The following is a 25,799-nucleotide window of genomic DNA, read 5'->3' on the forward strand; positions in this document are numbered from 1 at the left end:
CCAAGTTAGAGTAGATTCATACCCCTAGGCATGTTCACGTACAGAATGTGGGTGCAATGTCACACCCTCTTCGGCAGAAACTGCAGCCAGATGATAGCTGCCGCCCTAGCAGCGCCCCACAGGGCCAAAGGTGATCGCTGCAGCCCTGCAAGCTTCTTGCAGTGTTCAACTATAAAACTAAGATATTGTCAAGCAGTAAAAGTGGTAAAAGAAATCAGACCTGAAGTACCTGCACTGCCTATATGGTATGTAAGAGACACAGGTTTTTAAAAACCGAGGTCTCCGTGCCATCTCCACCTGCTTTAGGAATTTTTGGCAGACGTCTTCCTTGTTTGCCCTGCTCCATTGTTGCTGTCGTGCTAAAGCCCCAAATGGTCTTATGAAGCAGCCCCCCATCCTCGCCTCTCCCTTCGCTCATGGTTACACTTGCAAACGCAACACAGCAATGCCAGAACAGGAAACCAAGCTTCGGCCCATTTCAACTGTAAAGTGTTGAACCAAAGAGCTGGAAGGAGTGGTCAGTTTGTGTTTAAAATATAAAAAGAGGTGTATGAAACCTGGCCAATGCGTAGCCTCTTATCAAGCTGATTGAGAATGATTTATTTTCATGTGCCAGTCATTACACTAGGAATTCTGCCTGCCCCTCAAACCCCCTACACCGCCACCTAACTATAGTCCCCTCCCACACACCCAACCACACAGATAAAATCATACTGCAGCAGGAGGGCAAGTGACAGTAACAGACCAATGAGCTATACAGTTTTGACCTCCACCTACAGTCCCATTTTAGATAAACCAAGAGGGTTTCTTCTAAATAAATCCCTTTGGAGTCTTAGCCTGAATGAACTTTCTGATCTGGTTACTACACAACAGCCCCATTCGCTGAGGTCTATTGAGTAAAACTAGACACCGTACCTCACTGTGTCAGCCATTTAGCTCTACCCCCTCTCTGTAAGTTAACATGAGATATTGTGGTACAATAATTTGATCTACAAACCGAGCTTATGTTTGTTTCTGAAATCCTCACCGGCTTATTTCTTTAACATGCAGCAAACTGAAACGCTCCTGGCACTTGGCTAGTGGTGACTCCTTTTTCTCTTTATCCCACGTTTATGTTTCCCATGCTGAAGGAGGTTACTATTCAAACAACACCCTCCCTTTGTACATGCACAAAAACATGTCCATTCGCCTGATTTTGCAGGTGCAAACACCTGTGCTCGTGCTGGAAAACAGACCCCATGGAAACGTTGGAATTTGCTTCTGGATCATCTATTGCACCCCCTTGCTCACAATTTCATCCATTATGTTTACTTGAAGAAAGATGTGTGTGCTCAGTTGTCAGACACTTAAAATGCATTTAGATGTTTCCGCAGAAAAAATGTGCGTGATTTTTTGCACCCATGTAAGTGCATGGCCTTTCAGAGGTGACTCTCAAACAATTTGGGAACGTTTTTTGCAAAATCATCACTTGGCCCCTGGTCAGGTTGCTGTATGATTCACCTGTCTGCAGAGGCTAAATCCTTGCAATTATAGGTCTTTGAATTTTTAACTAGAACTCATGGCTCTTTTCCCTGTTCTGCGGGCTTTTCTCAACCATGTGATTCAGCCTCCCACAGCAGAGATTAGCAAGGTAATTTGGATAAAATAAAAACCTAGGGGAGTCTTTATCAAAATCTTAAATCCAAGATTATTTTTTGCTTTTCATTTTGAATTTGAAATAACTAAATGATATTTATTTTTCATTTTGCACCCTAATTGTCTCCAGAAACACAGCAAGAGGCTCTTCATGAAGTATTTCTAACCTGACTAGAAGCAGGATATGTTGGAGACCACCACGGCCCGATATCAGAGTTAATTCCAAGTTCAGATAAGGCCTGTGATACACATTGCTGCATTTTATATATTTTTTCAGTTCATAGGTGCTTGGCTCTCTTTTCATTTACCTTTGCATGTCTTTTGCACTGTTTGCTTGTCTAAGTGAAACAATTCTGTCCCCAACCTCTCTGGGATCCATTCTTATGGACTAAGGGGGGCAGTTTATGCTAACCCCTTCCTTTGATACTTCCTTGGAAGATATTTTACATTTTAGCTTAACAAAGCTGTATGTGTGTGGGGATGCAGGTGTGGGGGAACGGTGTGATGGTTAGCCTGTAATTGACATCTAACATGACTCAGTTCGCTCTGCCTTCTCCAAATTAAAAAAAAGACTCTCAATCTTGTAGTCCCAGTTCCCCAGGCCCACCATTTCATTATGTAAGTCGTAAGCTAAATAGAAGAAATATCCATTAGCTGTAATTGAATATGCAATAAGATTATGCTATATCAGCATTTGAATGTGTTTTGAATTACAGTAAAAATTACAATTACATTACATTGCATGTGTACCATCAAGCACTCGGTACAAATCTATGTTTAAAATAAAATCCTCAAAACAAGCAGATTAACACAGACCGCACTTGCAGTGATCATTTATACTTAGGGAGCTGCTGCTCCTGTTAGAGGTAAGTCAGGAATAAAGGAGAGAAAAAGCCCTGATGATTTCAAATCATAGAAGATTAGGGTTGGAAGAGGCCTCAGGAAGTCATCTAATCTGACCCCTGCTCAAAGTAGGACCACCCGCAACTAAATCATTCCAGCTCGGATTTTGTTAAGCATTGCCTGCAAAATCTCCCCAGATTCTACCACCTCCCTAGGTATCCCATTCCAGGGCTTCACCACTCTCCTAGTGAAATGTTTTTTTCCTAACATCCAACCTAGGTCTCCGCCACTACAACTTGAAACCATTGCTTCTTGTTCTATCATCTGCCACCACTGAGATTAGCCTCTCTCCTTCCTCTCTACTGTACAGTACTAGCTATGCTGTAAGCTCTTCAGGGCAGGGGACCGTCTCTTGCTACATGTTTGTGTAGTGCCTACTGCAGTGAACACCTGATTTTGATTGTGGCCTAGACATATTATCATAACAAACATTAACAATGATACTTTGCCCTTAACCCATTTCAGATTGTTTGTATTACAAACGAGTGCCCACCTATTGCTTTATTAAGGGAAAGAATAAGTAACTGGAACCAGATCATAGCTAATGCACTGATTCTTACCTTTTCACCCCTACTCAAAGTGCAAACAAGGACACCAGATAGATCAGGTTGGGTACACACCCAGTCTTCTCAAACAGTCAATGATCATCATCTTGGTGATGAACTGCCTCTAGATGAGGTCTAAATAAAGATACCCAGGCTACAATCTTATGATAGACACATTGACTTCGGATATTGTACTCAGCCTTGGATACACATTGATCTCAAAATACATGGATCTCTTTTGTTTTAATTTGCTGAGTTTCTAGGGCAATTGTCGTCTCTGAGTTCAGGTAGGCTTTGAAATAGACCAGAAGGTCAGTTTCCATTTTAAAAGTATGTGTTAATCAAAGCACTGTTTGCCTACGGATGATATTTAAAAACAGCAAACTCAGATCATGGGAACTCATGGAACACGGAAGCTTACTGAACTATTGTCCTCATGAAAAAGGATCATGACGTTAATCCTTAATTCTGTACCAATTATTTTTCATATCAAAAAATATTCCCTGTCTCCAATCACAATAAAAAGTTAAAGTCTTGAAAATTTGCCTGAACCAAAAACTGTACAAAAATAATGGTTTTGGATCATTCAAGACATGTTATTTAGATTTCCAGTCTAAGTTTACCAAATGTTCAAAATAAAGTAAATTTTGACTCCAAACCCCTCCTAACTTTCCAGTTTGACTTTTTTGAAACTTTTTTTAAAAAGTGTCGAGTCATGAGATTCACCATAATGGTTGGTTCTCAAAAAATTTCAGCCAATTAGTATATGTCAGTGAAAAACAATCGAATATTTACATACCAACTTTAGCTGCTCTTCGTCCTCTAGGTGGCACCACATATCAACATGGCTTCTGGGATCATCCAGTTTTGGTTTCCATAAAGACTTGAATCAGGAGGTAGCTGTGTTAGTCTGTATCTTCAAAAACAACAAGAAGTCCTGTGGCACGTTATAGACTAACAGATATTTTGGAGCATAAGCTTTCGTGGGCAAAGACCAGCTTCGTCACCCCTTCTGAACAGATGGAGAATCTTCAATGTATCAGATGCTGATGTTACTATCTATAGATGTTGCTGCAGCTAGCTGCCAAGCTAAATGCTCACCTGTATAACAAGACTACCCTGCAAGGAAAACAAACAAACAAACAAACAACAAAGTCTTCAAGACATGAAATATCTCAGAGATATTATGGGAAAACATAGGAAAGGTCAAAGCATTTTATAAGGTAGGGGCTTAGGTACCTGCATAAAATATAAATCCAGTCAGATGCATATGCATGTTAAACACTATCGGTTACATTTAGAGCTATGTAAGACTGCCTGCAAATAAGTATTTGTGAACGCACTTAAACTATAGAGATTCACCTTTATTTCAAGTGGCAGGGCCCTTTGGTTTTAGCACCAAGGTCCAAAGTTTACTCCATGTGAGCAGAGGTCTATGATGAATGTATAGATTATAAATTCCTGTTCAGACTGATTCTTCTGCTCTCTTTCTTACCAGAAATGAACAAATAATGAATGTTCATATAAATCTGACATCTATTTGAGAATTCTCATGGCGTTACTTGCAATTTTCTGGGAGTTATTCATTAATGTAAGTTACTTGCCTTTTTTGATTGACAAGCAGTTTATCAACAATATTTGATATGTAAAATCTGTGTTGAGTTCATTCTGCTGGGACACACTGGTCGCATATGTCTGTGTTCTCTAACTGGATAAGCATAATTCTTAAAATCCTCTTTTCATTGTGCATATCTTCCATTTATGAGCTCAAAATTCTCTTCACACAAATATTTTCTATTATTCATGTGAAGTTTCCTATTTCTAAAATTATTTCAGTTGGCAAACTGCTTTATTAGACTATTAACCAAAAGAAAATGCATAAAAGAAAACACACAGTCACAGAAAGGAAATTCAAAGGCCCTTGGGAGGAAAATAGGTATTTTCCAGTTTAACTCATAGGCTGTGGCCACACTAGCCTCCTCCTTTTGGAAGGGGTGTGTTAATGAGGGATTTTCGAAGACATGAATATGCAGCACCTCATTAGCGCAAAGGCGGCCGCGCTTGATTCGAAAGTTCTGCTTCCGAAACACCTCCGCCCATGTAGCTGGGTGCCTTTCGAAAGGACCCCCGGATTTTGAAAGCCCCTTCTTCCTAAAACCAAAATGGTACTTTTGACTCATGTGCGGCCACCATTATGCTAATGGAGAGCTGCATATTCATGTCAGGGCCTCATTAGCATCTTCCAAAATCCCTCATTAACATACCCCTTCCAGAAGGAGGGGGCTAGTGTGGCCACAGCTATAATGTTTGATGCATCTTTTTCTAAAATAATTCTGGAATCTCTGTTTAGTAATGCTGTCTGTGGGTAAGTCTGCACTTCAAAGATGGTGTATTCTTACCTTGAGTTAGCTAGCCCATGTTAGCCAATTCAGATTTAATTTCACTTTAATACAGACAAAGCCCCTCAGCTTTTTATGCGAATTATTAGCTCCAGTTAAAGCCTAGAGGAGAGCCTGGGGTTGAATTTGAGCTCCCAACCCACTTTGACATGTCTTCACTGCTATTTTAGCCCTAGTTTGCTGGTCCAAGTTAAAACACACACTTTTTGTGTGGCGTAAACATTTCCTATGCACAGAATTTGTAGACACATGAGTGTGGATGTTTGGGGGAAGGAAAATTCTTTCGCACAGATCATTCAACAGGGCCACCCATTATAATGTGCTTATAAGCTGTGACCGATTGGTGTAACAGCTGTATGTGTAGGTATCCAATTGTGACCTTCAGCTGACATTGGAATCCACAGTTTCATAGGCTATATTCTGCTTATGTAACTGTTACTGCCTACACATATTACAAACAGACCTGGGATGGGGGGCAGCATATTGCAATGCTTGATACCTCCTTGGAGGACAAACACAAAAATAGTCAGCTATGATTGTCTTCCAGTCAAAAGGGTCCACCCTTAGAACAGTGGTTTTGCCACAAAGAATGTCCAGGCTGAAAGAAACCGGTTTCTCACTTTGGACTGGAGGGAGGCTGAGCCTTCTCAGCTAACCTTGGACAGACGTCCTGAAGCTGGTCAGAGACCCAAAAACCTCACCTGCAGGCAGGATATGCTCTGGCGCCTTCTCCATGGCCAGTTACTCTGAGACAAAAGAAAAACTGAAGGAGGTCCTTTTTTTTTTTATTCAGATATATTGAAGATTCTCTATCTATTCAGAATGGATGATGCAAAAACAAAGGACTGAGTCTAAAGACTCTCAGGAGCGGACTGTGTGGACTTTCAGGGACAGCACATCAGCTATTGTTGTTTTACAAATAGATTGGTGACCTCTGGAGGCTTTAAGGATTGAAGTTTCTGCGATTAAGAAATTCCTTGGCAAATCCTGCAGGCTTTGCATTACCAGTCATGCAATCCCTGCAGAATTAAGTCAGAGCCCAAAGTATCCTCTGAGGTGAAACTCTTGGGGGGAGCATGCATAAACCAAAGCAGTGCCTGGGAAGATCTGGGTGCACAGGGCAGCTGGAATGGTCACTCAGAAAGGACTGTAACATTCAGTCTAGGTCTACACTGCCGTGTGCTTTCACAAGCCACCCTTTGAAAGATGGCCTTTTGAACGGGCGCATCTACACACAAAAAGGAGACCGAGACTGCGATCCACTCTTTCGAAAGAGAGCGCCCACACAGCTACAGGTGCCTTTCAAAAGAACAGGCCAGGAAATACTGCAGATGGGATCACATGGTGGACAAGCCCTGCCGGGCCCCACACCCAGCAACTCTCTTAAAGGGCCCCTCACCCTGCACACGCGAAGTCCTTCAGAGCGGTCACAAGCCCCGCAAAGTCTGAAGGTGCCTGGAAGCCAGTTGATGTGGATGTCCAGCAGCAGCTCCTCCTCATCGAGCTGGTCATCCTCGACACCATGCTCAGCCACTCACCACGGTGCCACTGCCTCCCTCCACCCCCTCCTGGGGGTGATCCCCCCTCGCTGGGACTCTGGAGCCCCTTGAGCTGGGATCCCGCTGGCGCCCCTCGAGCCTGAGTGCTCTGCTCTCTCTGGAGCCCAACCCAGCAGCACAGACTGGTGGCAGCAGCTGGTGCTGGGGACTGGGACAAAGCCAAGTGGGTACAGAATTTCTGCATGAGTAGGAAGACCTTTGAAGAGCTCTGCCACTGGCCCTCCCCCAACCCTGAGACACCGGCACACGTGTATGAGGCCCATCCTTCCCCTCGAAAAATAAGTGGCCACTTCCATCTGGAATCTGGCCACCCTGGCTGGTTACGGGCCAGTGGGAGCACGAATTCAAGCTGGCAAGGCCACCGGTGGGGCTGTCACCATGGAGATAAGGCATGTTTGGGGCACATACCCACCACAGGGAGGGGAGGTGGGCCCCTGGGCAAGGGGGACCCTTGGCAGCTGGTGGCATGTGGGGGTCCAGGGAGGGGGCACAGGGAGACAGTATGGGGATTGGGTCAAGGAGGGGGCACAGAGAGGGGGCCAGGCAAACCCCATCACACCCTCACAAGAGTGCATGCCCTTCCTCCCATGCAGGCCATGCGCCCATCAATGCCATGCTGCTGCACAGGGTCATCCACGTAGCGGATGTGGATGCAGCAGTCATGGGACTAGCAGTGCTCAGCTCCCTGAACTGCTTTGGTGCCTTGGATAGGACACACATCCCCATTCACAGCCCAAAACATAGCACTGGCACTTACATAAATCACAAGGGCTACCACTTGGTAGCACTCCAATCATTGGTAGACCTGGGACACTTATGTGGGCTGGGTGGGCTGAACACACAATGCCCAGGTGTTCTGGAATGCCAGCCTCTGCCGCCGAAAGGAGGCTGGGACATATGTCCCACCACAGGAGCACCAGGTCAGGGACATCACCATGTCCCTCTCCATGGTGGAGGATGCCACCTACCCCTGCAGCTCTGGTTAATGTGGATCTATACCAGCCACCCTGACTCTACCCAGGATCTGTTAAAAAACACACCTGACCCAGGCCTGCCATGTGGTGGAGCAGGCCTTTGGGTGCCTAAAGGGCTGGTTGTGATACCTCTTAGTATGCCTGGAGATCAACCTGCAGAATGTCCCACAGGTGGTGGACACCTGCTGCATCCTCCACAACATTAGGCATTCCCTTTGCAGTGGGCGGCTGAGTCCACCCTCAGGTTCGAACAGCCAGCCCCCACTCCAAGCCACCGGGCCCACTGGGAAGGGACCCACATTAGGGAGGCCCTCTGTGAGGCCTTTGCACATGGGCCACAGTGACCTGCACCCAAAGCACCCCACACAGGCCCCCCCAGGCACGTACACCCCTCACCATCCTCTGACTGCATCCCCCCCCCACACACATCCACGCCCCCACCGTCCCCACAACAAGTGCATGGGACACAGGGGTGGTGCAAAAATAAAACTTTAACTATCACTATCAACTTTTGTTGTCTAACAATATAACAATAAAGCTGGCTACAGCAGGGAGTGGGGGCAAAGTATGTACAATGGGGGAGCCGGGCAAGGGGGAGGCAATCAAACCAGGCAATCAACCAGGGGTGGCAATCAAATGGGGTGGACCTCAATCTGGTGGGAGAGGGAACCTCAGCCTGTGGGGAGGGAGGTGCTACTCCAGGGTGGGGGTGGATGGTCACAAGCCCCATCAGCCCTGGGATCCCCTCCCACCTCTGGTCTGGGTTCCCTGGCAGGCCTGGGAAGGGGCAGGCAGCACGGGGAAGTAGGGCCCTGGGGTTGTCCAGTGGGGGGTGGGGACAGGGGTGGATTTGGCAGGGGTTGGGGGCAGGGATGGACTTGGCAGGGGGAATGGGGGTGGGAGTAGGGGCAGAGGAGGGCTTGGTGAGGGGCAGGTGGGGAAGCAGGCAGGACAGAGCCCAGGTGCTCCTGCAGGACTCTAGTCATCTCCTGCTGGTGGCCCAGCAGGTCATCTCATGTGGCCTTCTGCCCCACAACGTGTGCCTCCTCCATGCAGAGGCACCGCTCTGCCAGGCAACAGGTGGCATCATCCTCGCTGCCCTCCCATCATGCCCTCCTGCTCTGGGCCCCGGGTGGTGCCGCTGGGGGTGGTGATCAGTCCCCCTCCCTGCGTACTTTTGAAAGACAGGCGGATTTTCTGAATGTACTTGCAAGTGTAGATGCAGAATCAGTGTAAAGGAAAAAGAAGCTGCACCTTAAAACAAGTGACAGAATGTCAAAGATGTGTGATTTGTTAAAGGGATCACGAGGCTTTGCTTCAGACCATGACTGTTTTCTTTGCCTTGTGCTCCATAGGCCTCCTCTGCTCAGCTTTGTGTGATGGTCCACAGAATACCTGAATCTTGCTACTGAGCATACGCCAACAAGAAATTACTGCAGGCTGAGATCCAAAGCATTTTTTTGGGAACTTATACTGCCACTGTGCTGTTATCTAAAATGAAGGGGATCGCAATCAAGTACTACCCTAGGATTCTAACGCAACTCTGTCCTTTCCCATGTCTATTCCAGCCTTTCAGCATTCATGCAGCAGAAAGAAGTAATCAAAGATCAACTAGTTGTGGCAAGAAATGCACCCTGAAGAATAGTCTGAGCAGCTCAGCAATGTCAGCTCCTCTAATTCAGCACGCGTGTGACTCAGTTGTCTGCAGTCTTGATCAATTATACTCTGACAATCGCTAGTACATTCAAAAGATTTGGAAGATTCCTACTCCGATAAAGAAATGACACACAAGAATATTGAAGAGACTGCGCCTTCTGTCCAAGTCTGAGTTACATGTCGTTAAGTTGGGTTTACAAAGTCATAGTCCAATCACATGGAGCTCAGTAAATATTAACTCCAGGGCCTGCTATGCCATGCTTGTATTTTGTTTGCAAAAGATTTTGTTTTCAGCTCTCTGCATTTGCATAGAGCCTGTCAACCTAATTTGTTCAGGCACACCCAATATTTGCAAGTCTACCTCTGGGAATGTGCTAAAATGTCCTACTGCCTCAGGTTGGAAATCCAGCCTTACTTTTTGTAAGTAGGTTCATGACTTTTTACCTTTGTGACATCCACTTAATTTAATTAGAGACATGCTGCTAATGTTTCACACTGAGCTCTGGAAAAGTTGGGGACAGGGGAATAGCCACTGAAGAAAATATGTGCTAATATTTTTCAAAGGCACAGCTCTTTCAGAATGTGGCAGCTCTTGTTTCACACTTTCTGCTGATGCAGCCATGTCAGAAAATCCATGACAGGGCTCACAATAATTTTAATCTTATTTAATGTTTTGTATTTTGGTTTAGTCTGGTACCTAATATAGACTTGTAACACTTGGATATGGGCTGCAGTACTTAATCTTCTTCAGTGGCAGACTGAAAGCCAAAGGATCATAGGGTTTAGTAAATTAAGCATCAGCCTTTCAACCAATAGCCAGATTGCTGTTTCAGTTTAACCAAGCCTCATGCCATGACTTTGCTTTTAAGTGGCAAGTTTGCACAGGGAAAACATTCCTCGCCAATCTACAAGAACTATTTAAAGAGGGTCAACAAATATGTGGAAAAAAGTTATTTCAGCTGGTACAGTGTACCTGGATTTTCAGAAAAACTTTGAAAAGGTTCTGTGTCAAAGCAAACTAAGAAGTCACTGGATAAGAGGGACGTTTCTCTCATGGATCATTCATTGGTTATAAGTGAGAAAAGAAAAACTAATAATAAATGGCCAGTTTTCACAATGCAGAAATATAACTAATGTCCCCCAGAGATACGTACTGGGAGCAATGCTATCCAACATATTCGTAAATGATCTGGAAAAAGGAGTAAACACTAAAGGGGCAAAATTTGCAGCTGACATAAAGTTACTCGAGATAGTTAAGTCCAAAGCAGACTGAAAAGAGTTATAAAGAGATCTCACAAAACTGGGTGACGGGCAACAAAATGGTAAATACAACGAAAAGTCCTGTGGCGCCTTATACACTAACAGATATTTTGGAGCATAAGCTTTCCTGGTCAAAGACCCGCTTTGTCAGATGCATGAGTGCGGGATTTCAGAAGAGGGTTTAAAGAGCGAGTCTCCATCAAGGGAGAGGCAGAGTTGATAAGGTCTTTTCAATCACAGAGGATGTCGCCTATTACCAGTAGTTAATGTGGAGGTGTGAATGTCAAGAGTGGAGAAACTGCTTTTGTAGTTGGCCAACCATTCCCAGTCTCTGTACGATCCTTGGTTGATGGAGACAAATTTGCACATGAATTGCAGTTCTGAAGTCTCTCTCTGGAGTTCATTTTTGAAGTTTTTTTTGTTGTAGGCCTGCTACTTTTAAATCTGTTACTGAGTGTCCAGGTACACTGAAATATTCTCCTACAGGTTTTTGTATGTTACTGTTCCTGATGTCAGATTTATGTCCATTTATTCTTTCACATAGAGACTGTTCAGTTTGGCCACCGGAAATTGCAGTGGGGCATTGCTGGCACATGATGGCATATATTATATTAGCAGATGTGCAGGTGAAAGAACCCCTGATGGTGTGGGTGATGTGCTTAGGTCCTGCGATGATATTGCTGGTATAGATATGTGAGCAGAGTTGGTATCAAGGTTTGCTGCAGGGATTGGTTCCAGTTACTGTGTTGTGATCTATAGTTGCTGGTGAGAATTTGTTTAAGTTTTGGCAGCCTGTCTATAGGCAAGGACAGGCCTGGCTCCCAAGGTGGACTGGCTCCCCAGGTCTGTGAGAGTGAAGTATTGTTGTCCGGGGTGGGTTGTAGATCACTGAGGATGCACTGGAAAGGCTTCAGCTGGAGGCTGTATGAGACGGCCAGTGATGTTCTCTTGTTTTTCTTGTTGGGTCTGTCTTACGGCAGGTGGCTTCTGGGTACACGTCTGGCTCTGTCAATCTGTTTCTTCACTTCCTTAGGTGGGCATTGTAGTTTCAGGAAAGCTTGGTTAAGGTCTTGTAGATGATTGTCTCTGTTTGAGGGACTGGAGAAAATGCGGTTGTGCCTTAGTGCCTGGCTGTATACAATGGATTGTGTAGTATGCCCTGGAAAGAAGTTGGAAGCATGTAGGCAAGCATAGCAGTCTGTGGGTTTCCAGTTTATGGTGGTATTGATGTGCCTATCACTTATTTGCACACTAGTGTCCAGGAAGTAGATCTCTTGTGTAGACGGGTCCAGGCTGAGGTTGATGTTGGGGTGGAAACTGTTGAAATCATAGTGGAACTCTTCAAGACCCTCTTTCCCAGGGGTCCAGATGATAAAGATGTCATCAATGTAGTGCAAGTAGAGGAAGGGCACTAGGGGACGAGTGCTGAGGAAACATTCCAGGTCAGCTATAAAAATGTTGGCATACTGTGGGACCATGCGGGTTTCCATAGCAGTGCCACTGATTGGAACGTATAAATTGTCCTTAAATCTGAAATAGTTGTGGATGAGGACAAAGTCACAAAGCTCCACCACCATTTGTGCCTTGGTCTCATCAGGGATAATGTTTCTAACAGCTTCAAGTCCATCTTCATGTGGGATATTGGTGTAAGGGCTTCTACATACATGGTGGCCAAGATCGCGTTTTCAGAAAGGTCACCGATGAACTGTAGTTTCCAAAGGAAGTCGGTAGTATCTTGAAGAAAGCTGGGAGTGCTGGTAGCATAGGGTCGGAGTAGACAGTCCACATATCCAGACAATCCTGCGGTGAGAGAGCCAATGCCTGAAATGATGGGGTGTCCAGGATTCCCAGGTTTAGGGATCTTGGGTAGTAGAATAAACCTGGTTGGGGTTCTAGGGGTGTGTCTGTGTCTGTGTAGATTTAAATGGCAAATGAAAATCAATGTTGACAAATACAAAGTAATGCAACTTGAAAAACATAATCCCAACTACACATCCAGAATGATGGGATCTAAATTACCTGTTACCATTCAAGAATGAGATCCTGGAGTCATTGCAGAGAATTTGTGAACAGGGTACTATGAAGGGACAGGGACTGGAGTAGACCTGTAGATCACTCATCAGGCCACTAAAGACTTTACAGAGTCAAAATACAACATTGGGTGGAATTTCATGTATACCTATGCTCTACATGACTCCATCACTATAGACACAACCAAAGAGAAGGCTTCCTGACAGATTTTGCAGCAAGTCCACAGGGAGCTCTTGTAGTTAGTGGGATCACTGACAGGATTCAAAAATAAATAGACAGGGAAAGATATTCATCCAGAACTGAGGGAGAAAGTAAGAACAATACCACAACAACAATGCTTAGCATATATATTATGCTGGTCATCACAAAAGCATGTTACACACTAACCAGTCTTGTCCACAATCCTGGTGGGTAGATTGATATTATTATTGCAATATTACTGATGGGCAAATTGTGGCAGAGAAACACTTTTTATTTATTATTTTGAGAACCCAAAAGTTGTGTAGGCATTTGATAGAAAACATCTGATGGGGGAGTAATGCAACAATCAGTTACTAGACATCTGCAGGTAAATCCCAAGCAGGGCAAGATCTGACCTAGGATTCATAACATTTTTAATGGAGGTTCTTCCCTTAGATGCAACATTAAAAACTGGGTCTCTATGACCTGTTATTTTCACTAGACCTGCATCTTTATTTATCGCACAATGCTCTTCTTTGCATAAAATATATATGAACCATAAACAAAGAGTAACCCAGCATTATGGCTTCCCTTTCCTTCTTCTAAGTGTTAAACAATGCTGTGGGCAACATAATAAATAAACGTATTGCAAGTGGCACAAAAACCGTGCTACAACCGCTTTAGATTAAACATGAGGAAGGACTGCAGTTCTGCCTGGCCTTTACACGGGCCACGCCGGATGAGTATGGAAAGGGAAGGAACGGAGCCTCCTCCATTCCTTCCTCTGCAGAGACCTTCACCCCACTTGTCACAAGCCTCCCTTCCATACACATCCTGCCAAAGAGACCTAGTGCTACAACCAGTTCTCCGCAGCCTACTTCCCCAGCAGATGTACGTAGTGAGCCACAGAGCATGTAGTCCCATGAAACTCAGGTGTAAGTCGGGGATAAGAGCAGAAGGAAATGGAACTAATGGGTTATAAAATTTAAAATCCAGGAGGATGGACTGAGACACCCGTCTTTTCAAAGCTGTGCTGGAAGTCATCCTACAGCTATTTCACACATACAATCTAAGGAACCTTCATCCCACAGACAGACAACCCTGCAACACAAGCCCACCTGCCCTCGGCCAGGCCTTCTAAATTGCCACCAAGGCTATTCCTTCGGGATCCAGAGGAACTCTGCAGCTGGGTAAAGTACCTGCACAGAACAGTTCAAGAAATCTTAAGAACAAGCACTTCCTCTTCAAACCTTACCCTCCCATGAGCCTGCTGACCCCAGAGCAGCTGCTCCAATTCCACAGCTTCACCATGGCAACCTCCTGCTCTACCAGCTGGAACTCTTCCTGATGATGCAGCACAGTCTCCTTATCCTGTAGGTCTCCCCTTCTACCCCACCATTCCTACTGTTCCCCAGCTCGAACGTCAAGTCCGCTCTTGGGTGCAAACCTCATTATGGATGCACTATGTTAACTCCACCTAAAACACAAGCTAATAAATTTCATTAACTTGTTTTCTTTGGCAGTTTCATTGTGGGATGCATATGAATTAGCAACAAACAATGTTAAATTATCCCTCTTTGTCATTACTTTTAAAATACAGCCCTCTCCTAAAACACCTCCTTCACAAACTGAAAACACACACCCCTTCATTTCAAAAGCTGAGATCCACTTTTTAACAATGGAATCCTGGTTGCAGCCTCAATTATGCGAAGACTGCTAGCCTTTCCTGAAGAGGCTTTAGTGAAAATATTATTCAGGGTTTATAATACACTGTTTTGCTTTTCTTAAAATCTGTGCAGGTGAATGTTCATGGCTCCACATTTGCGCGGTTAGATGAAAGTCAAGGGATTTAGGTGAAGGCGGGTGGCATGTGCATTTGATCATGTCACCTTCTAATCAGTCTTACTGTGCCTCTACTCAATGCACAGTCAAACAGTTGACTCCAGCACATGCAGAGTCCATGTGGTAAGGAGTCGGGCTGGCACAGATGTGGCAGTGATTTTCTTTTCAGCCATCATTTTCAGGCATTCAGACCTTAAAACTCTGTGCAGTTTAAGAGACAGCCTCACCTTTCTTCTTGCAAAACAAGGTGCAAATTTACTATTCACAAGCTGTTTCATTTTCTAAATGTTCAACATTTAAAACTATACTATACTATGCTGGTATTTGGTGTCTCTCAGGATCAGGCCCACTATATACAGTACAAGCTGCCATAGTGCTAGAATAGTCAAAATTATGGCTTATAATATATAATATATGGTGTCCAATGTGTTAAACACTAGCCACGTGTGGCGTTTTGACTGGTAGACTGTAGCTGGTTGACTTGAACAATAAATGTATTTTTAGAAAAATAGTGGCAGCTTACACTGGTTTACCAAGCACAATGCTAGTTCTCCTGACAGTGACCTTTCCTCCAAGTACAGGTGACACATGGTGGCATCACCCCCCATGACCCTGCCAACATTTTAATTGCTGAATGGGTTGCCCCACTTGTCCCCTCCTTGTCCCTCTTGGTGGTCCTCCCCACACAACCTTGATTAAGCAACATGAATAGCCCTGTCATGCTTCACAAGTGAAGACAAAACAGTTTTCTTTTGCTAGTGCATATATTTCTTGGTTGTTGTCACAGGAATTCTAAGGCACCCACAGTGCAAACTTCAGCTCTTAATCTGCTTCTTCCACCCTCCACTGGGCCTTCAACTAGGTAAGTCGTTCAGGCTATGGCTGTTCTACAAAGGTATTTCCAAATAGGATAGTTCGAAACAACTATTTTGAAATATCTTATTTTGAAGTAACGCGGCTACACACAAAATGCATTTTGAAATAGCATTTCCAAACAAATAGCACCATTTTGAAATTGTACCATTGGGCACCATTATGGGTTATTTTGAAATAGAACTATTCTGTGTTTTAATAGTGCCTGTTTCAGAATATCTGTAATGAGGATCACCGTTTTCAAAATAACACAGCCGCTGTTTCAACTGATTTTAAAATAACATATGCATCATATAGAAGCTAGCAAAGTTATTTCGAAATAATGGCTATTATCTCAAAATAACTCTGTAGTGTAGATGGAGTCAAACAGGCCCAGAGGTATTTGCATCATATGTAGAAGGAATACTGGCTTACAAAGGGAGTATCTTATCTACTATTAAAAAGGTTTTTAAAATGACATGCACTCTGAACATGCACCAGTGCTGCTGGGAGTCAAGAGAAAATTTCTTTCCTCAGTTTCCATGCTTATCATAAATCTTGGACAGTGCCCTAGAAAGTTTGCCCTCCTTGCACCTTGCCCAAAGAGCTCACAATCTAAAATAGACAAGAGAGACCCACTTTGAGGAATAACTCAGTGAGGGAGGCTAAGGCACATCTTGCCAACGTATAAAATGGAGGACAGACTGCTGGATGAAGTGGGTTTTGAGGAGGAATTGGTACTTGGGGGAGTAGGGAGATCACAAAACTGAGAGTGTGAGAAGGACAGGAAGGAAGCAGCCAAAGTGAAAGGATGGGGAGTGGCTGGGGAGCAAAGGAAGGAGTAGAGAGAATGGAAGTAGATGTGTAGCTGGGGACTAAGCAGGGGAGAGAGACCTGGGCAGTCTGGTTGCCCTCTGACAACAGAGCAGCTCGCTCTGTTGATCTGCTTTTACGTGTAGATGTGATCTGTGGACAGAAGTTGTTCTGGGAAATCCCTTCCAACAGTCACTTCTGTCAACAGATGCTTCATGTATAGACTTAGCCATGTAGAGAGGTGTGAAATTCTGTGGGGGCATTAGGAGGTGGCGACATCAGGTCTGAACTTGATATGGCAGGTGAGAGGATACCTGTAGAGAGATGGAAAGAGAAAGTAATAAGGACAGAGCTGATAAAGAGAAAGATGATCCTAGTGGTGTTTTGTGGAGTCTGGAGGGAAGTTACAGTCAGGACTCACCTGGAAGGACAGTAGAAAGCTCGTAAGTTATATGCAAGTGGAAGGGTGGTGGCTGTAGCCTTGACCCTCAAGGTCACATAGAAGGGAGGGAACGGAAGCAGAAAGAAAGAGGACATCTACAGAGGTCCATGGACAAACAAAGGACGTGTCATATTTTTCACAACACTGTACTTCTTTGGAACCCTGTCTTACATCACCTTCGGATACCTACCTCTCAGTGACATCAACAGGAGCATTGCCAATGCAGGGGATCCAGTGCTGGGGCTTTCTAGAGATCCTTTCGACTAACATCAACAACAGTCAGGTAGCCAGTTTATGGCTCATCTGCATGACAGTACCCCTATCAGCACAGCACATCCTTAGAACTATGAATGACAATCAGCTTAGTAGTTAGGCTGTGACCCTGAGAAGTGTGGAGCATTTGACTTTAAGTATAAATTCTCAGCACTTTCCAGGATTAGTCTCACTGCTCTCACTTCTGGCACCATCAGGATTTTCTGTGGAGGTCTCCCATTCTGCTATTGACCTAGTATGATTGGGAGATCTGACAGCATCCCAGAGTGGAAGGTGCAGAGCTGAAACCAGAACATGGGTTGCTGAGGTGGCTACAGGAAAGCTGGTCCAAAGGCAGAAGGGGCAGAGGAGAAGGCTCTCATCCCCAGAGTAGTGGACTGTATGAAAGCAGGGAATTCTGGTGCTAGATGAACAGAGGGAGTGAGGGTGTGACTAGATCAATAATCGTTTGTGAGGCCAGCTAGCTCAAGGCCAAAATAGAACTGAAAATCAAGAAAGGCAATTCTGAACAGCAATAGATGTGGTTTCTTGATTAAGCAACACGAAAAGCCCTGTCAAGTGGGTCACAAGTGAAGGCAGAGCAGTTTTCTCTTAAGCAGCAATTACAGCATTCCAGCATGTAATTTTCTTTTGATCTGTTTATGATTGGTTCTGAGATAAATTAAACACCAGCGCTCAGTCAAAATACCGTACATATGTGGTATGTGGGTAATGTGGGTAAGTGTAAGGTAATGCATGTTGGAAAAAATAACCCAAATTACACGTACTACATGATGGGGTCAAATTTAGCTACGACAGATCAGGAAAGGGATCTTGGAGTTATAGTGGATAGTTCTCTGAAGACATCCACGCAGTGTGCAGCGGCAGTTAGTAAGGCAAATAGGATGTTAGGAATTATTAAAAAAGGGATCGATAATAAGACAAAAGAGATCATACTTCCCCTATATAAAACTATGGTACGCCCACATCTCGAGTACTGCGTGCAGATGTGGTCTCCTCACCTCAAAAAAGATATATTGGCATTAGAAAAGGTTCAGAAAAGGGCGACTAAGATGATTAGGGGCTTGGAAAGGGTCCCATATGGGGAGAGGCTAGAGAGACTGGGACTTTTCAGTTTGGAAAAGAGGCGATTGAGGGGCGATATGATAGAGGTATATAAAATCATGAATGGTGTGGAGAAGGTGAATATAGAAAAATTATTTACCTTTTCCCATAATACAAGAACTAGGGGACACCAAATGAAATTGATGGGTAGTAGGTTCAAAACTAATAAAAGGAAATTTTTCTTCACACAGCGCACAGTCAACCTGTGGAACTCCTTGCCCGAGGAGGCTGTGAAGGCCAGGACTCTATTAGGGTTTAAAAAAGAGCTTGATAAATTTTTGCAGGTCAGGTCCATAAATGGCTATTAGCCAGGGATAAAGTATGGTGCCCTAGCCTTCAGAACAAGGGCAGGAGATGGATGGCAGGAGATAAATCACTTGTCTTCTGTTCTCCTTCTCTGGGGCACCTGGCATTGGCCACCGTCGGCAGATGGGATGCTGGGCTTGATGGACCTTTGGTCTGACCCAGTATGGCCATTCTTATGTTCTTATGTTCTTATGTGACAGCAGTTGAACGTATGAAAGCATCTCTTTTGTATCTGGCTCACTCTACACAGTTCTATTGGATAAAACTAAGGTAAAACGTCTGAAAGCATCTAACAGTGCTCTTCAATAACAGGCTGAGCTTTCAGGTAGACAATATTGACATTCACATAAGTGTGGATGGTTGGTGGGGTTGGAGCCATTGTTAAAAATCAGGCAAACTAAGGTGTCCAACCAGTTCTGTAGTGAACGAGCCATATTTTTCTAAAAATACATTTATTGTTCAAGTCAACTAGCTACAGTCTACCAGTCAAAATGCCACACGTGGCTAGTGTTTAACATGTTGGACACCATATATTATATATTATAAGCCATGATTTTGAGTATTCCAGCACTATGGCAGCTTGTACTGTACATAGTGGGCCTGATCCTGAGAGACACCAAATACCAGCATTCCACTGAAAGCTACTGGTGCTCAGCTCTTCTCAAGATCATATTATGAATGTTATCTAAAGCAAAAGAGTCTGTAACAAAGTTTTAGTTTTATTATCTTTTAGAACTCTCTATGAATCTTACCTGCAAAAAAGCCAGGTTTTAAACAGTATCCAAGAAAGTCATTTTATAATTTATACAGCACACAGCAAGAATGGAAAGGTCAACTTCCCAGCAGCAGAACTGAACTGCTGTGTAAATTAATGTGCTAACAAGACCCAGGTGTCAGTAGTAAAAAACCAAACCAAACCAAAGGATACTTGAGGGGGCAGCTAGGCTAAGGAAGAATCAGGAGATGTAATAATTTCCTAAATTGCTTTCCATTGCTGTGTTGTGGTCAGGAGACATGGCAAACAGAGCCAGCTGTGGAGAATCTCACTACAGAGGGAACTGGAGCAGTGTATCAGAGAACAAGAAGGCTTCCATCCATACCCTTTTTCCCCTCTGCAGAGCCCTGGCTATCACAGTCCCTGCCCTTGGAATACACAGGGCTTAAGTTTTTACTGTGACAGTCTTCACATTTTTATGACCTGGTTGGTCTCTGATTGGTCTCCCTCCAGGAGAGTAAGGTAAGATACCATTGTGATTGGCCTGTCTATATATAAATATAAGCATTCTTAGGAACATGGAACATCTCCAAACTGAGAGTAGTCCTAAATCATTTATACTGATTATGACTTCTGTTGAGTTCCAAGCCTATTTTATTTTTGTTAGGTATAGGAGGCACTTCAATCTAACTGAGGCAATTGCCTTTAGAATTTCTAGAGCAATTATATGTGAAGGAAAAAAAAAGTGTGGTGAAAGAAGGGGATAAGCATATTTCTCCCTGTATGGTAGGATAAGCCAAGTGACCTGAGATAGATTCATGCTTCTTATCTCAATCACTTTTTTTCCATATCTCCAGAAAGCACTTTCATGGGCCTTTGTAGCAGAGGGCCACTATGGTCAAGGTAGAAGTCAGAGCTGTCAGGGATCCCAGTATCTTTGCTAAATACCTTGAGTGAGAGCAGGGGGTTATGGTTTCCTTTTAGAAAAACAGATGTTTAGAGAGACGAATGTGTCATCTGCTGTAAATTCTAAGCTGAGAAATTGGGTTAAAAAGGGTTATCCTGTATTTATGTGGAATTTCAGAGACATGATGTGTTAACTAGTAGAGCAGATTTGGGAGTTTTTCTGTATTCAACACCCTGTTTAGGTCAATGATGATTTCCCATCCATCCAATGTCAATCACTATTATCCTTCAAGAGAGACGAATATATTTATTTTAATTCTAAAAGCTTTGGAATACTGGGAAAAGAGCTTGCTTAGATATAACTTTGCTCAAGTGTTTCCACTGAATGCTACAATTCCATCCATGAAGAATGGTGAGGTGGCCATAATTTTTCATAGTTACAGATGTATGTGAAGAACATGGAGACATCCATATTATTTTTTTTATAAGTGACAAGTTTCTCTGTCCATCTGATTACTAATATGCGGTCTGCTGGGTGGGTGCACAAAGTTTGCTCCATTCTGGTTGATTTTATACATCTGCAGGAAGGCAGACAGTAGATGTTCCTTTTAACATATTCTCATCACAGTCTGATCAAGAAACTGGCTGAATACCCTGGGGTGAGGACAAGGACGTGGGGTGGGGTGGTTAAAGTCTGAGCCCTGGAGCTACGAGGGAGACAGAAGGGAATGACTAACTTCTGGGAATTCATTGAAACTCCATTCTCAGATGCTCTCCTACCTGGGATAAGTGAGGCCTCCCTAATTCTTCAGGGAAAAGCTAAAATGTAGGGAACAGAATATATGCTTAGGCCTTTGTTGTTTTAGCCTTTTGAAACATGGAGATATGCACATCATAACTTGTAGAACTGGAAGGGACCTTCAGGGGTCATTGAGTCCAGTCCCCTTCCCTCACAGCAGGCCGCATCACCATCCCTGACAGACTCTTTTTAAATCTTACCTGTCCTAGGACTGCCCCCTCGAGCATTGCACTCATAAACCTGGGTTTATAAGGTCACTGCTCTAACCATGAGATCCCCCTCCCCTTTCTTTTATGTTCCTACTGACAGCGTAATGAGGTCCTGTCCATTCATCTGACTGGACAATATGGCAACAGGGCAATGACAACAAAGAGGACCATTTTTAATATTAAAACATAGGTGAGAATAATGTAGGTTAGCTTACTATGAACAAGGGGGTCCTGTGATTAGATCAGTCAATTGCCCTCTCCCATTTGGATTTTTTGTAACCTGTGTATTTCTTGGAAAAAAAAACCCTACAATTACATTTGGTGATTATCCCAGGGAACATCTTCACAGATATATATATCATGCACCTAATTCCAGATCAGGAGATTAATTCTCTTCTTGATACCTAGGGGATGGGATTTATGCACCTAATGCTTCGTAACATTAATTGCTCTGTTGCAAGTTTCAAGGTAAATCCTCTGTGTATAGAACAGAAAATAGATTTCATACTATCTTCGAATCAGATGCACATAAGATTAAATATAGACAGGAAGAAACTTCCTCTCAGCCACACAGGTTTAGATTGTACCTGCTAGACACAGCTCAGAGAAAGGGACAGTGGAGAACTATACTGTCCCAGAGGCACTCTAACTCAGGGACCCATCCATGCAACAAACCTCGTTGCCAGCTCTGCCCACATATCTACACCAGCAACACCATTACAGGACCTAACCAGATCAGCCACACCATCGTGGGTTCATTCAGCTGCACATCTACCAATATAATTTATGCCATCATGTGCCAGCAATGCCCCTCTGCTATATACATCAGACAAACTGGGCATTCTCTACGTAAAAGAATAAACGCACCCAAATCAGACATCAGAAATGGCAATATACAAAAACCCGTAGGAGAGCACTTCAATCTCCCAGGCCACAGAGTAGCAGACTTAAAAGTAGCTATCCTACAGCAAAGGAATTTCAGGACCAGACTCCAAAGAGAAATTTCTGAGCTACAATTCATCTACAAATTCGATGCCCTCAGCTCTGGCTTAAACAAAGACTGCGAATGGCTGGCTAAATACAGAAGCAGCTTCCCTTCCCTTGGTGTTCACACCTCCAGATCAACTGCTGGTTGTAAGCCTCACCCTTGCTGACTGAGCTAACCTTGTTACCCCCAGCCTTGCTCTGGCTTATTTATACCTGGCCCTGCAGATTTCCAAGACCAGCATCTGATGAAGTGAGTCTGTGCTCATGAAAGCTCATGATCAAAACTTTTCTGTTAGTCTATAAGGTGCCACAGGACCCTTCGTTGCTGTCCCAGAGGGAGTATTTGCTGCTGCAAACCACCTCGACATCTAGACCTCTTCAGCAAACCAGAAGAATATACCCACCACAGCACTAGCAGGCAAGGAGAACACAGCCACTTCTCACTGCATGCCAGCCTCATTTGGGGCCAGTGCAAAGCAGAGGCCTACCTCCATTTGGGACCAGGCATCCCTTGGAGATTAGAAAAAGGGCAGGAGTGGTTCTTTGAGCACAGGAAGTGCATTTTCTGCCTAAATTTTATGTGAACCTCACAAAGCTGAAGGGCATCTCCTTATTTGGTGTTGCTGCATAAGGAGCAGGCAGAATCTGGACCAGAGAGATTTGTTTCTTCTTTATGTTTTTTAAATGACAGCAAAACTGAAACAGCAGTGGAGAGGGAAATGAGCAAATCAGGCACATTCCACCTATTCCAATGTGAGAAGCTTTAGTCATTTTCTCAACTCAAGTGTTTAAACTGACAAAACCCAAAAGCCCAGGGAGGAGAGCAGAGGCAGGGAGATCTGTTTTTGCCCTTTGCTATAATGTTGCTGAAGCTCTTCTCAGAAATAAAGTGATCTGCCACCTCCCTGGTTGGTGTGCATAGATTTAAAAAAATTAAAATAAAAACAGAAAATAAATTAAGATTTTTGAGAGAGGGAGAGAAATGAGAAATCCATGAAAAGTGAAAGTTTTGAGAGAAGTCAAGATTTGCTGCTATCTATAAGAATCTATAGCAAGGCAATTAAAGAGTTTGTTAAAAATAGCCTTCCCTTGGTACAGTAGAAGCAGCTCTTATTAGGACACATTGTTAAATTCTGTAACCTTACAAAGAAACAACATTATCAAATAAAATGACCTGGTTTACTTGAATCTCAGCTAAATCTCTACCATCCATCTGCCATGTTTAAGAATCAACCACACTGCCTACCATTGTTTTGTGGGTAATTATGGAATCTGATGACATTGGAATCCAGGGACCTGTATCCTTACCCAAAATAGAATTACAATGTTGTTATCTGGTCACATAGAACAAAAGTGATTGAATAAATGTTTCTAATCTTACTTTGGAGACTAGAGCAAACACTGTGGAAGGCAAGTATGCAACCCGATATCATGTCTTTCAGATTATGGAATAATGCTACGTGTAAAGATTTTTTTAAAGAAGGACTTTTCAATATTAACCATTATTTGAAACATAAAAAAACAGATTTTTCCAATTCAATATTCATCCACTTTGGGGAGAGCCAATGTTGGAAGCAACAATAAATGTAGAATAAATTAATGGCAGCTTCATGAAAACTCTGGAGTTCACATCATTTTTGTAGTAAGAGATCAGTAAAACTATCAAAGGGGCTATATCTTGCAGCAACCCAGGATTGCACCAATGAATTTTCAGAGGTAGCTTCAAAGTTCCTGGAACATTTCAATTAAGGGGCAGACTTTCAAAGGCACAAATTACAGGCTACGTCTTCACTAGCCAGGAAAATTGACCCACTCAGGGTTGATCTTCTGAGGTTCTATTTTGTGCACCTGGTAGGGATGTGCAAAATCAAACTCTCAGGGGTCGCAGTTGACCCCTGCACTCCACAGGCGATGAGAGGAGTAAGGGAGGTTGATGGAAGAAACTCTCCCATTGACCTTTCTCAGTTGGGACAGCCAAGTAAGCTGAGTGCAGATACATTGATTCTAGCTACGCAATTGCCATAACTAGAATTACGTATTTGCAGTTGACTTATTTTGCCTGGTGTAGACAGAGCCTTAGGATCCCAACTCTTATGGACTTTCAGCAGGAGTTAGGAACCTAACTGCCATTTTATGCCATTGAGAATTTCCCCCTAAACTATTCAGGCCAAATTCTGCCTTGACATGTGTATATATGATTCTGACTGAAATCAACATGAAACTAGCACATCCCCTGACAGAATCTGCACTTTCTGTGAAACTGCCATTGCCATAGTAGAAGTTCTGGTGATTCTGGTCAGAGAAGTGTGTCTTACCTTTCAGCCAGCAGACGAATAGTAAGAATGAGCACTATTCATAGGAGAACAAATAGCTGCAGTAATAGGAAAAGAGAAATCTAAATGTCTGACTCTCACTTTCCCATGCCCAAGGGCAAGAAATTCATTAGCTGCTTAAGCTTAATGCTTGCTCGGTGTAATAGACTATCACACAAGCATACTCAAACATAGCTGGCCTCTGGCTAGCCCCTTCTTAGAGGTGCATATGGAAGGAGGTGGGATACAAGGATTTCATACATCTTTGCAAAGGATGTCTAGCCAGAATCCCACTAGGAAGTGCAGCCCCTGTTGGCCCTACAAGCACCAGTTATTTGAAGAGTGTTGGGAAGGGTGGGGTCACAGTCTCTCTTTCTTTCACACTAACATCAGAGTTGACTGTGCTTGGGGTGCAGAGTATCCAACTTCCCCTTCAAGGAGAGCAGAGCTACCACTTTGTGCTTCTGCTCGAGGTGCTTGCAGGAGGAATTCTGGCTGCTCCCAAATACAGAAGTCAGAGAGTTCACTTGAATGCTGAGGTACAACACTCAGAGAGTTCACGTGCGTTTACAGATTTTCATCACATGAATAACAAAACCTCTGACCCTTACAGGTGATTTCTGCATTCTGTGGAACCTGGCCTGGCACAACTTCTTGCTGTAAAGATAAGCAAATATGCAATTTCAAATCAAGGGAATTGACAGCTAGGATCTGCTCTTCCTGGTACTGCAGAATATTCCATATTGCCCACATCTAAAAGATCCTATTCAAAAAACAATTTGGAAAAAATGGAATTTCTTGATGCACATGCAACACAAACTCTGGGTTTCCAAACACTTGATAAAGAGCCATGCAGAAATTATAAATACCTGGAATTACAGGGCAAGTGCTTTGCACCTTTCCAGTTGAATGGAGTTGCTGAAAAGTTATCTTAAGCAATCTCCACTGGAAATTTTCCCTTTGGTAAGGAGAGTCCTCAGGTGGCATAGAGCCAACAAAATGGTTCCCCACCACACGCTGTGCTGAGCGCTGCAAGGATCTGACTCATGATGGGTACCTCTGTACTGTACTGTTTACTTTGACAAACTGTGTTATTT

At 43.7% G+C, this 25,799-nt stretch overlaps 1 long non-coding RNA gene across 1 annotated transcript in view; it reads right to left on the reverse strand.

Moving 5' to 3' along the window:
* LOC142008504 (uncharacterized) overlaps positions 1-25,799 on the reverse strand; it is a 71,858-nt gene that overhangs the window by 32,049 nt on the left and 14,010 nt on the right. The window contains exon 2 of the long non-coding RNA XR_012644168.1: positions 3,883-4,202. This is a non-coding gene — a long non-coding RNA (uncharacterized LOC142008504). The remainder of the gene's footprint in view (positions 1-3,882; positions 4,203-25,799) is intronic.

Source organism: Carettochelys insculpta, chromosome 2, assembly GCF_033958435.1.
Source record: "Carettochelys insculpta isolate YL-2023 chromosome 2, ASM3395843v1, whole genome shotgun sequence".
Taxonomy (NCBI): Eukaryota; Metazoa; Chordata; order Testudines; family Carettochelyidae; genus Carettochelys; species Carettochelys insculpta.